Below are 12,500 nucleotides of genomic sequence, written 5' to 3'. Positions count from 1 at the left end.
AATAAGCTTAATTAAGCTGGTGGCACATGCATGACTGTATGTATATGAAACCCAGTTTAATAAACCCTAGATTTTATTTAATGGAACCTTGATTATACCTTTTATAAGAGGAAGATTGCAAACAAAGTTGCTTAACTAAGTAGTATATATACGACCTTTGTCTCCAATACACGAGTTTATTTCTTGTAAACTTAATTCGCTCTTCCGGTATTTAATTAGCTAAGTCCTAAAAAAAAACTTTCTTCTTGTCCTAATCCCTATTCATTTGGAATATATAAATACGTTTGCAATGGCCCCAATTGTGCTTGATTCTTGGCTCTTCATAAGGTTGGTTATAGGCCTCATCAAAAAGCCCGCGGATCAAGTGGGCCGATGGAGGCCCGCTGGCCCGGCCCATCAAAAAGCCCGCCTCGGTGGGCCGATGGAGGCCCGCCAAAAAGCCCTCAAAAACCCGATCCGGCCCATAAAAGCCTGCTAGGCCCGGCCCGTAAAAGCCCGTAAATTATTTTATATATATATATATATATACAGATCCAATCCAGAGTGGAGCTCCGCTTTGAAATTAACGTGTGAAGTTCGAGTTTTGGGCTACTTTTTGGTCGCATATCCACATCTCGACCGTTCAGTTTTTAGGTACTAGTGTATAGATCGACTCTGCAAATTTTCAGCCAAATTGATGATCGTTATGGTATTTAACTCGCTTAAACCAATGGACGGACTGAATCTGTCAACCTGAACTGTACTAGCTTTAAGGCAGTTATCAATGCCTTAACGATCATCATTTTGGCTGAAAATTTGCAGAGACGATCTATACACTAGTACCTAAAAACTGAACGGTCGAGATGTGGATATGCGACCGAAAAGTGACCCAAAACTCGAACTTCACAAGTTAATTTTCAAAGCGGAGCTCCGCTCTGGATAGGATCTGTATATATATATATAATAGATATGTGTGTGTGTGTTTATATATATATATACACATGTGTGTGTGTGTGTGTGTGTTTATATATATGTGTGTGTTTATATATATATATAGATATAGATGTGTGTGTGTGTGTGTGTGTTTATATATATATATATGTGTGTGTGTGTGTGTGTGTGTGTGTGTGTGTGTGGAAGTTCTCATACTTCTATATAGAATATGTGCATATATATTCTAAAAAACAAGTGACAACGGTTGACCAATTCGATCGGATTAGAAAATATGGTGAAATTGGCTAATTTTTTTACCACACTCGTAATTTATTGTAATAATCACATCAAACGGTCGGTTTTTTCATTTTATTTGAATTTATAGAGGTTGCTCTTTGGAGTGTATGATATATAAATATAGGTTTATAAGAGTAACTAAGTTTGACCTAATTGATCGAATTCGAAACGAGAACTAAATTGACTGGATTTTTTACAACCATAATAAAACATTACAATCTCTCCATCGAGCGATTGGTTTCTCCAAATTTATCTTCCACTCTGTGGTTACTTTAAAATGGACCTCAACAATTTAAATGCAATGTATAAGTCATACAACTTTAGGAGGCAAATTGGTATAGGCCAACGTATTTGTAATTAAAATTGAAATTTTTATCTTATGTCCATGCACATCCATTGACTGAATATTTATATACGTGATGTGAAAAAATAAGCACGTTTCGCGGTCGTCATGTCATCGGTCAACCAAGAAGACATACAAGTGACAACGGTTGACCAATTCGATCGGATTCGAAAATATGGTGAAATTGGCTAATTTTTTTACCACACTCGTAATTTATTGTAATAATCACATCCACCGGTCGGTTTTTTCATTTTATTTGAATTTATAGAGGTTGCTCTTTGGAGTGTATGATATATAAATATAGGTTTATAAGAGTAACTAAGTTTGACCTAGTTGATCGAATTCGAAACGAGAACTAAATTGGCTGGATTTTTTACAACCAGCATAAAACATTACAATATCTCCATCAAGCGGTTGGTTTCTCCAAATTCATCTTCCACTTCATGGTTACTTTAGAATGGACCTCAACAATTTAAATGCAATGTATAAGTCATACAACTTTAGGAGGCAAATTGGTATAAGCCAACGTATTTGTAATTAAAATTGAAAATTTTATGTTATGTCCACACACATCCATTACTGAATATTTACATACGTGATGTGAAAAACTAAGCACGTTTCGCGGTCGTTATGTCATCGGTCAACCAAGAAGACATACAAGTGACAATGGTTGACCAATTCGAAAATATGGTGAAATTGGCTAAATTTTTTACCACACTCATAATTTATTGTAATAATCACATCCACCGATCAGTTTTTTCATTTTATTTGAATTTATAGAGGTTGCTCTTTGGAGTGTATGATATATAAATATAGGTTTATAAGAGTAACTAAATTTGACCTAGTTAATCGAATTCGAAACGAGAATCAAATTAGCTGAATTTTTTACAATCACCATAAAACATTACAATCTCTCAATCGAGCGGTTGATTTCTCTTAATTCATTTTCCACTTCATGGTTGCTTTAGAATGAACATCAACAATTTAAATGCAATATACAAGTCATACAACTTTTGGAGGCAAATTGATATAGGCAAACTTCTTTGTAATTAAAATTGAAATTTTTTTTTATCTTATGTCTACGCACATCCATCGATGGAATATTTACAGACGTGATGTGAAAAAATAAGCACGTTTCGCGGTCGTCATGCTATCGGTCAACCAAGAAAATATACAAGTGACGACGGTTGACTAATTCGATCGGATTCGAAAATATGGTGAAATTGGCTAAATTTTTTACCACGCTCATAATTTATTATAATAATCTCATCCAACGGTCGGTTTTCCCATTTTATTTAAGTTGATAGAGGTTGCTATTTGGAGTGTATGATATATAAATATAAGTTTATAAAAAATATTATCTTTAAAGATTTATTTGTAAATAAAGCCCGCAAGGCCCGCCCCAAAAAAGCCCGCAAGGCTTAGCCCGGCCCGGCCCGAAAAAGCCCGCGAGGCCCGCATTAAATGGATGGGCTTGGATCCTTCAATTTACAATAAAGCCCGGCCCGGCCCGCTACTATTTAAAAATGGAGTAAGGCCCGGCCCGTTGATGAGGCCTAGTTGGTTATACGCTTATAGCTTAATTGTCTTGTATTGACAAATCCACCGAGATACGCAATTGTAGGGATGCAAAAGAGATGGAAACAAAACCAAAACATGAACACAACAAAAAGAGCAATCATGTTAGCTACAAGATTAGATATGGTCCAGTCTATATATGTAAAAAGTAATGTGTATATTACGCAAGTAATTTTACACTACCTGACCTGACCTGTTTAAGTACTTCAATGCAAGATTGATATAAAAAATTGCATATTGTAAAAGTAAAATGGGAAATTAGTCTACTCATTTTATTAGATAGTCCATTTATATATGGTGAGGATTACAATGGTTATAACAATTATAATAATGACAATAATGGATGATTGAGCTGTAACCGTTAATTCTCTAATTCCCTATTCGTCAGTTATTTTGACGAAGGTACATAACGTGTTTTTCCTTTAACACTCTCCCTTGTGTCAAGTCAAAGACGAAATGGTGCATGAATTGTTGCCTCACTAAAAACCTTGCCAAGTAACAATAAAAACCATGTGGGAAAAATATACTTTGGTCGAAGGAAAAGAGCATGATGCACCTATTACATTTGATGATGACATGTGTGTGTTAGACCTCCCCTGAAGTCTACACCTCCCCTTGATCCTTACATCAGTCAAGGGAGCTTGGAAAGTCTTCGCATTCCTATGTTTTTCACATGTTTCTCAAATATGGCCTTAGGCAATGATTTGGTAAACAAATCTACCATATTATCCTCAGACCTTACTTGATTCACTTGAATCTTGAGGAGAGTCTGTTGTTGCTGATTGTAGAAAATTTTTGGCAATATGTGTTTTGTATTATCACCCTTGATATATCCTAGCTTCATCTGTTCGACACAAGCTGCATTATCTTCATAAATGCAAGTAGGTTCTTCAGTAGTAGAACTCAAACCACTAGTCCCTTGAATATGTCATATGTGTAATGATAGCCCTTAACCGTATACACTAACGAACCGCCTCATGTAGAGTAATGATCTCAGAGTGCTTCGAGGAGGTAGCCACAAGGGTTTGCTTGGTTGATCTCTAAGATATCGCCGTGTTGCCAATGACAAATACATAGCCAGTTTGGGAACGATCTTTATGTGGGTCAGAGAGGTACCCATCATCAGCAAAATCAACCAAAACATTATTTGGGGTTTCGGTGTAGTGGATGGCGCTTTCGCCATCAACATTTTCTTTAGGGATTGCAGTTCCATCTGCGGTCCCTCTTGTTTCTCTGTAGGGAAAGAACAAGTCAATGGTTCCTTTTAGGTATCGAAAAATGTTCTTGATACCATTCCAGTGACGCTGCATTGACACTGAGCTAAATCTAGCTAATAAGTTCGCTGATAATGCAATGTCTGGTCGAGTGCACTAGGCTAAGTACAATAATGCGCCTATTGCACTTAAATAGGGAATTTCAGCTCCCAACACCTCTTCATCATCTTCCTTTGGACAAAATGGATCTTTCCTTGCATCCAAACTTCGACCGATCATGAGAGTGCTAGCAGGATGCGCTTTGTCCATGTTAGATCGCCTGAGCATCTTTTGGACATACGCAGACTGGTGGATTAGTATTCCACAAACTCAGTGTTCTAGTTCAAGGTCTAGACAGAATCGAGTTTTCCCAAGATCATCTCAAATTCAGATTTCAAGTAGCTCGCGGTTTCTCTTATTTCATCAAGAGTAACTATTATGTTCATATCATCGACATATACAGCTACAATTGCGAATCCAGAACTTGTTTTCTTTATGAATACGCAGGGGCATAATTCATCGTTCTTATATCCTTTCCCAATCAAGTAGTCACTTAGACGGGTATACCACATCCGCCTAGATTGTTTCGATCCGTAAAGTGAGCGTTTCAACCTAATTGCAAACGCACTTCATGGTTTAGAGTCACTTGACTTGGGTAATGTAAGGCCATCGGGCACTTTCATATATATCTCTGAATCAAGATCCCCATAGAGATATGCAGTAACCACATCCATGAGCTGCATTTCCAGTCCTTCAGAAACTACCAGGCTAACTAAGTAGCGGAACGTTATAACGTCCATTACGGGAGAGTATGTCTCCTTGCAGTCAATTTCAGGTCGTTGTGAGAAACTTTGCGCCACAAGCCGAGCCTTGTACCTCAGAACTTCATTCTTCTCATTACGCTTTCTGACAAAGACCCATTTATGTCCTATAGGCTTTACACTTGATGGGGTTAGCACTACTGGACCAAATACCTATCTCTTTGCCAGAGAATCTAGTTCTGTCTGGATTGCTTCTTTCCATTTAGGCTAATCTGCCTTTTGTTGACATTCTGCAATAGAGCGTGGTTCAATATCATTGTGCTCTATGATTTCTTGTGCAACAGTGTATGCAAATACATCATCAATGTGTATGGAAGATCTTTCCATCAACTCATACACACTCTCATAATCCATTGAGATTTTTTTGTTCTCTGGAATCATTTCAAACATCAGAGTGTCCTCTAGTATTGATTCATCGACATAACTATAATCATAGATAATTTCATGAGAGGGATTCTCTACATTGATGATTAATGGATCGGTTTGTACCTTACTCGCCCTCTTCTTCCTTGGGTGAGTGTCAGTCGAACCAAGTGGCCTCCCCCTCTTCCTTTGGGGAGCCACGGCCTCAACCACACCTCCACTAAGTGTGGTTGCAGCGCCTTTATCTGCGGCGTCATGCCCCTTGTTGGGGACTTCTGATCTTGCAGGCACATTTGTAGCTGTATATGTGATCTCGTCACTTTTGCGATATCAGTAAACGCATCAGGCATCGAATCTACTACGTTCTGAAGATCGATTATTCTTTTCACTTCACTTTCACATTGTGAAGTGCGGGGATCAAAATGAGACAGAGTGGGGACAAACCACAACAATTCTTGTCGTTCCCTTGGAAAATCCTTTTTCCTATCTCCCCCTAACGTCAAAGTGACAATCCGCAAATCTAGCCGTAAAGAGAACGCCTGTCAAGGGTTCCAAATAGGGTTGTTGGAGATTCGTATCCAATAGAAATACTTAATCGTCTCTGAGGACCCATTTTGGTGCGCTGTGGGGGCGTAATATGCACATATACTGCGTAACCAAATATACGTAAGTGTGAAATGTCAGGCTCATATCCAGTTACCAATTGGTACGTAGAAAATAGTTAGCTAGCAGTGGGTCTGAAACGAATAAGTAAAGCTGCGTGCAATATTGCATAATCTCAGGCAGATATAGGCCGGTTGGTGCGCATAACCAGTGCCCTAGCCACCATCTGTAGCTTTTTGATGGTGGCTTCTGCGAGACCATTTTGTCTATGCACATAGGGTACAGGATGCTCTACATCGATCCCAATAGACATGCAATAATCATCAAATGCATTTGATGTAAACTCTCCAGCGTTATCAAGCCTTATAGACATTTCTTGTGGACAATAATGCGACATGTGACCAGCGTGTCGAACCATCCACCAGAATCATAAAGTACTTGAATGGTCTGCATTCTGGATGGGTAGGTCCACAGATATCTCCTTGTATCCTTTGTAAGAATGGAATGTTTTGTTTTGTATCTTTAGCATAGGAAGGTCTCGATCCTGTTTTTGCTAAAGAGCAGGCTTTACAAAATGAGTGATGTGCCTTTGAAATAGTCATGAGGCATAATGGGAGGGAGGTAGTGCTTCTGGTACTTTAGAAGGCAATGACTGCATTTGAGCAGTACTAGGACCGACACCTTGCAGTGTGGCGGATTTTTGTCCCATTATATTTTTCACTCGAAAGAAGGGATGTCCGTGTGAGTTCTTTAAAATACAGATCATCATGTCACGACCAGGGTGCCCTAGGCGGTCATGCCAAAGCCTGTATGAGTCAGTGTCCCACATTTCATTGTTGGTGACAGCATAAGATTCAATGATTTGAATAATAGTGAGGTACAATCCACTAGATTGACTCATTAGTTTCTCTAAAATGTGTTTCCTTCCACATTCATTAGAGGTAATATAAAGGTATTCAGTTCCATTCTCACAGTGGGTTTCTATATGATAACTGTTGGCACGAATATCTTTGAAACTTAACAAGATTTGATTAGCTCTTAGTGCATGCAGAGCGTCTGTGACTTTAAATATTGTACCGTTAGGCAACAAAAATTTGGCAGTTCCTCACCCTTTTATTACTTGTGATGATCCAATCATCGTAGTCATAGAGGAATTATAGGCTATTAATTCAATGAATAATTGCCTATTCCTTAATATGGTGTGGGTGGTCCCACTATCAACTAAGCACTCAAGTTCTCCTCGATTCATTCTTGGTTTCGAGAAAACAAAACGATCCTAGCGCACCCGCGTGTTCAAGATCATTTCATTGGCTCAAGTAGCAATAGACAAACATTATTAGCTACCCTCTTCTAGCTTCTTCCTGTACTTCCTTTATAGCAGTCATGGTGCTAATCTTTTTCTTCAACTCTTGTAGTACTTCAGCTATCTTCTTCTTTGCTGCAATCTGATAATCTCAATAAATATCTTGTAGCTTGTATCCAATCTTCAAGTTGGGGAGGGGTGTTAAGGGCACCATTAGCTTTTCAATCATTACAAGCTATTGCATGTTGAGCTGTTAGTATTGTTAGAACGAAACAATTAGTCTATAATTACTTAGATAATTAGTAACTTAATCAGGGTATTAAGCATGCTTGTTAATCTCTCTAGTGTCCTACATCTATTAGACATGTGGCTTGCATATGTGCATTCTCACGTAGTATAAGTTCTGTTGCTGCAACTCTTTCTCAATGTATCAGAGCAATACCTTCAGTAATGTCAAGTCATTTTCTCTCAAATTCTCTCTCTTTCATACTAAGCTTTCATTCGACAGATCATTGAAATAAGCACTAACTATATATTATCTCTTCTTCTTCTTTTTTTTTTTTTGGGTGTGTTTTTTATATCTTGAATTATATGGGCTGTTATGTTTCTAGGATCAAAGCTCCATACAAGTTCTTTCATTTTGTGGTTAACAAGCTTGTTGATGAATTCACTTCATTAGGTTTTCACTTCATTATATGTTATATTGTATTTGGTTGAATAATTTTTACAAAATAGTGTATCAATTGTGTTAATCGTTGTATGTTAGTTTTCAAGATTAGTTTTATATGTTTTCATCGACCAATAGTTAAATTAACTTTTCAAAATAATAAAGTTACGAAATTATGACGAATGTTAAAAACAGTACAATGTACTAAGAAATTTTTTTTTTTGAATAAAGGGCTGGTGCGGCTGCCCTCAAGCCTTGATTAATGAAACTGCTGAATACAAGGGGGGGACATTGAGCCTAAATCCCTGATTACAATAAGCATCTAGAGTATATCCCGAAATAATATCAGGAATCTTTACAAAAACCATGTACTAAGAATTAGGGTGAGGTAGCTCTGTGCGTGGCAGCATTTGTGTGCATCGTTTCAAGAAGGGCAAGACGGCGACAGCCTAGGTTTAGTTTTAGACGACGGCGACTGTGCGAGCACTATTGATGGGGGCTATTAGCAGCTTGGTTGCAGGGGATCCTTGCCTAGTTTTGTATTCGGGCCAGGTCTGCCTTTGTTTAGGGTTTAGGGTCTGCTTGTGTTGCAGGACATTCTTGTTCGTCCTCTTAGTGGTGGCGTGCGACTGTGGTCTTTCCTGAAGCGGGACAACAGTTCACAGTGAGTCGGTGCGGCAGGTCGTGGCGGTAGTTTGTGTATGTGTGGTGCGTAGGCTGTGGAGATTGGGATGAAGTTGAGCCTTACTGCTGGGCCTAAGGCTTGGCTGTTCTTTGGGTCTTGGGCTTTATTTTAGTTAGTTTTTTTTTTCTTTTTCCAATAATTCCTACTTTTCTAGGAAGTTATGCTTGAACTTTGCCTATTTGTTATTATGACTTATAGGCTCGCTTGTATTGAGTGGACTATCCCTATGTATCACTGTGGTATCACTACAACTTCTTGTATGTCTATTGATAGTAGCAGAATGATATGTAATGGTCATTCTGGTTCGAGTATCAATAACTGATCGTTTTAGACTTTACTAAAAAAAAATAAAAATAAAAGATTTAGGGTCAAATATCGCTAAAATATAGGAGAGTAGCATGTTATATATACTATTGTTTTTTTTTTTTTTGAGGAGAAGACGTCAGAGTATATATTGAAGAAGTAAATCAGTTTGTACACAAAGTGGCTAAGAAGCCACTGATTTCTGTGGGGACAAACCCACTCCAATACAGATCAAAATCAGAACCTAATGCAAAGATAGCCATCATGTTGGCAACCTTATTTGCAGTCCGACTAATATAGCTGAAATAAGAGCCATGAAGGCTCCCCAACATACTATTGTTAAGATAAGAGTCTATGCTATTATTATTAAGAGAAGAGGCTTTATTATCCAAAATTGAAAAAATGTACCAAGATAACCTTGAAATATTAAAAAACTAGGGAAAATGCTCATTTACCCAATTTTAGCTTAAAATTTGCCCACTTGCTCCACTAACTGTTTTTTAACCCCGTTTACCCAAAACACTCTAAGGGATTATTTCCCCTCTACCCAATTAATTCTTTTTTTCTTCTTTTTATTTATTTTTGGGACTTTTTTGCCCTCTCCCCCCTCACCGATTTCTCTGTCCTCCCCCCTCACCGATTTCTCTCTCTCTCCAGACGACGTCGGATCTCTCTCTCCCTCCCTCCATCCCTCCAGCAGGTCGCCCACGACGCCGGCTCTCGCCATCGCCGCACCGAAACTCGTCGTCGTGCTCTCCGCTGCCAGGCTCGACGCCAAGCTGACGGTCCTCGTCACTGAGAAGCTCGGCAAGGCCGGGTTTGACCTTCTGAAGGAATCGACGACGGGCTGAAAACTACTATCTGGGACTGAAAACTGCTATCTGCTATTGTGCAGTCATAACCATAAAAGTTTTAACATTAGTGCCCCCCAGTAGACTTTGTATTGGGGGCCAATGATGACTGCTTTATTTATTGACGGACTGAAACTGCTATTCCAAAGTAAATGTAGTGTTAAATTGCAGTAGTCGATAAATGAAAAAAATTGTGTGGTTTGTGTCAGTCTAGTGGGGGGCAGTAGACAGAATATTGACCCTCATAATGTGGGTTTTTAGACATTATCTGTTGTTTTGAGTGTGAATAACTTCTATAATCTGTGAAACATAGGAAGCGGTGTAATGTTTGATGGTCTATTGGGGGCAGTAGACACATTAGTGCCACTCAATAATGTCTTTCTTAGGAGACAGTAATCATCTCTTGTTGATTATAAAATGATCATTTCGGTTTTGTTTGTGATAAAGTGCAATACACTGTGAATCCTTGAAACTGGTGCAAGTTTTAATGGTTTAGTGGGGGGCAGTAGACACATTACTGCCCCCAAATAATGTCTTCATACGAAGTCAGAACCCTTCACTTAACTATTTTAGAATGTTCATTTTGGTTTTGTTTTGGTGTAAAATGGGTAGGCCGAAATAAGTGGGAGGCAATAATTTGTCTATTACCCCCCAATAGACCACAATTTTGACGTCGTTCGAGACCTGCAAGAGAAGCCCAGACCCGATTCCGGCATGGAGCTTCGGAGCTTCCCGGACATCTGACGAACAAAACCGGGGAAGCCCAGACCCGATTCCGGTGTGGAGAGCTTCCCGGACATCTGACGAACAAAACCGGCGAAGGCCAGAGGGGTTGGGATGGTGGAGTTAGATGGCGTCATCCTCTGGTGGTCCGACGGTGGGACAGAGCGGCGGCGGTGGAGGTCGACATCGACGGTGGAGTGGTGGGCGTGGTGGCTCAGAGAGAGAGAAAGAAAGAGAGCCTGAGACGAGGTTAGAGAAAGAGAGAGAGAGAGAAATCGATGAGGAGGAGGAGAGAGAGATATGAGTGTAATTTGTTAATTAAAATGAGGGCAATACTGTCAAACACTGTTAGATTGGGTAAATGGGGTTAAAAAACTCTTGGTGGAGTAAGTGGACAATTTTTGGCCAAAAATTGAGTAAGTGGTCACGGCCCCAAAAAACTAAGCTCAACTTTTATTCTCCAGGGATATAATCGTTAAAGTACTGAAACAACAAAAAATTAGATAAGAATGGGAAAATAAGAAAATACAATCCACTTTCTATGCAGATAATTACCCATTATCTACAGTTATCTGCAAGGAGTGGATCATTTAGATAACTTCATAATATATATATATATATTTTTTTTGTTTTTAATAATTTTAACTATTTTTTTTATCTGAGAAATTTTCTTATACAAGCAAAGCATGTGTTTGGGGGGGGGGGGGGGGGTCACCGTCACCGAGATAAACATCATGAGCATCGAGATCAGCGTCACGGTCATGGAGATCGGTGTCATGGGGGCTAGTGCTCAATCTCAAGGAGTGATTAACACTCAGGGAGGCTATCGCTCATACGCAAAGAAGTGTCCCCAACGAAAGCGCGAGGAGGCGACTATATCGAAATAACAAACCCGTCAAGATGACAACCACCTCTAGAGACTCGAGGTGACGACCTTGTCGAGACTCGAGGTGACAACTGCCTCGAGGTTAGAGGGAGAATGAGGACGTATGACATCAAAAGTGAGGGAAACTCCAAGTTGGGTGATTACATGCATTTTTATGTATGTAATTGTATCTAAAACACTAAAAATAAGTTAATCCCCGAGTCAATTATTATGTAATTAATTTATTTTTATTTATTGTGTAGGAAATAACCGGAGTTGCGGAAACGAGAGAAAATGGTACAAAATTGGAGCAAATTGTAGTTTTCAACAAAAGGACGAAATAGTCAATGCGGGTCAACCGTGGTCAATACTATTAAGGAAGCGGAATCCAATTGCCTCTGATATTATAATTTATATGCGGAAGTGCATTGAGAAGAGAGAAGAAAGAAGAGAAAAGAAAGAAGAAGAAGAGAGAAAGAAAGAAAAGAAATAAAAAGAAAGAGAAAGAGAAAGAGAAAAAAAAAAAAAAGGAAATTGATGACATCAGCATGGCTGATCACTCCTCATCCCACGTGCAGCTTTCTTTCTTTTATTTTTCCTTCTCTTTTTCTCCCTCCTCCCAGACCACGTGCCACCCTCTCACTGACCATTTATTTTATTCTTTAATCTCAGCCGTCCATTCCTGATCCATCTCAATCTTCATAACCAGCCACCTCCTTTAATTGAAAAAAAAACATATTCTCTCTCACCAAAAATCCCAGTTCGGCCGCACAATCCACAAAAAACCCCAATCCTCTCTCTTCTTCTCTACAGCCGAATAACCACCTCCATTTTTATCATTCCTTCCCATTTTCTCTCTTCCATTTTCACTCACTCTTCCATATTAAATTATTAGGCTCTTCTCAAATTTCATCAAGGAAGATCATCAAGACC

The sequence above is a fragment of the Rosa rugosa genome, chromosome 5 (assembly GCF_958449725.1).
Source record: "Rosa rugosa chromosome 5, drRosRugo1.1, whole genome shotgun sequence".
In the NCBI taxonomy this organism is placed as follows: Eukaryota; Viridiplantae; Streptophyta; class Magnoliopsida; order Rosales; family Rosaceae; genus Rosa; species Rosa rugosa.
Note: the sequence above shows the minus strand (reverse complement) of the source record.